This window comes from Atta colombica, unplaced genomic scaffold (assembly GCF_001594045.1).
Source record: "Atta colombica isolate Treedump-2 unplaced genomic scaffold, Acol1.0 scaffold111, whole genome shotgun sequence".
In the NCBI taxonomy this organism is placed as follows: Eukaryota; Metazoa; Arthropoda; class Insecta; order Hymenoptera; family Formicidae; genus Atta; species Atta colombica.
In genome coordinates this window covers 53,628-55,080 of record NW_017259197.1, presented here as the reverse complement: position 1 = coordinate 55,080, position 1,453 = coordinate 53,628, and positions in this window count along the sequence as shown.

Sequence of the window (1,453 nt, the reverse complement as noted above, 5' to 3'; positions counted from 1 at the left end):
GTGTGTTGTAATAAAATATATTTTTAAAATAATCCTCTTAAAAATATAATTATTTAATACATTTTGAGATAATTATATTAGGAATTAATTTACGTACATCATAAGAGTATTTATGTTAGAAATGTGCAAAGATCTTATCAAGTCTTTTTCGTATGTCACAAAATATTATTCGCACTTACAAGTATTTTAAAATTTATGAAGAAATGTTTGTACAACACTGATTTATTAATAAAACATAGATATGTGCGACAATAATAAACCTATAATCTACTTAATTTACTACAGCTGCGAATAAAAATTGCATCGTACTACACTTCTGTTCGATGAAAGGAAAACTATTATAAGCATTGCTCTTTTTTTTCCTTTTAACGAGTACATTTAACTTCTAATCTCGACTGTACTTTCATGTTGGAAGCAATTTAATAGATTTTTGCATTCCAATATCACCAAGCAGTAATCACCAAGAGTACATCAATTCCTATTTGTACTGTATTTGTTACTGTATTTTACGTATGATAAAATTTGAGATTCGAATCTTTAGCACGATTGGAAAAAAGAATTTCGTAAAAATTTGTCAAGTCATTCTTGCAAGCGATAAAGTTTACTATGTTATTAATCTACAAAGTAAACAGACTCTCGAGATGCCTACAAAGCAAAATTACATTATTTAATAGCCTATAATGAGCAATAACAAGTAGTAATTAATATACATTCAATTTATTGTCATAATCATATGACAATAGACTTTTTAACTTACTTATTTAATTTTTTATTTAACAAGTAAAACTCACCAACGATGAAGAATTGGTTATAAAATTTTATAGCAGTGACAGTTTGATGCTAATCGAGTGAATATTCTATTTTTTTATAAGTACTGTCTGTCTGAATGCTAACATGACTTGTAAGAAAAATAACTGCACACATTTTAGGAATAGGTATAAATCATACATTAAAAAATTGTTCACAAATTGTATTAATTTTCATGATTTGTTTATGTGAACAAATTGATATAAATATTACAAAGTGAGGAAGACTAAAGGGCCTATTCTGTAGCTCTTAACGACTTTAACAATCGTTAAATTGTCGTTGCGCAGCTTTTTTTACTGCATACAAAATCTGCGCAATGACACTAACAATATTGTTGCAGTTGTTAAGAATTACAGAATAGAGCCCTAAGTCAATATATTTTTTATTATTTATTGTTTATAATTATTAAAAGATTCTTAAAATTGAAAATTAAAATATTCCAAATTAAAGGCTTTAAAAGTAACAATTCAATAAATGTGCATAAATTTTCAACTAGTTTTATGTATTATATATAATTCATATTAAGTTATTATTATAAATTTCCGAATGTTTCAGTCATATTTATCCTCAAAATCACAATTATATTATTGTACGGTTATGATAATAAATTGAATGTATGTTAATTATTACATATTATCGTTCGTTG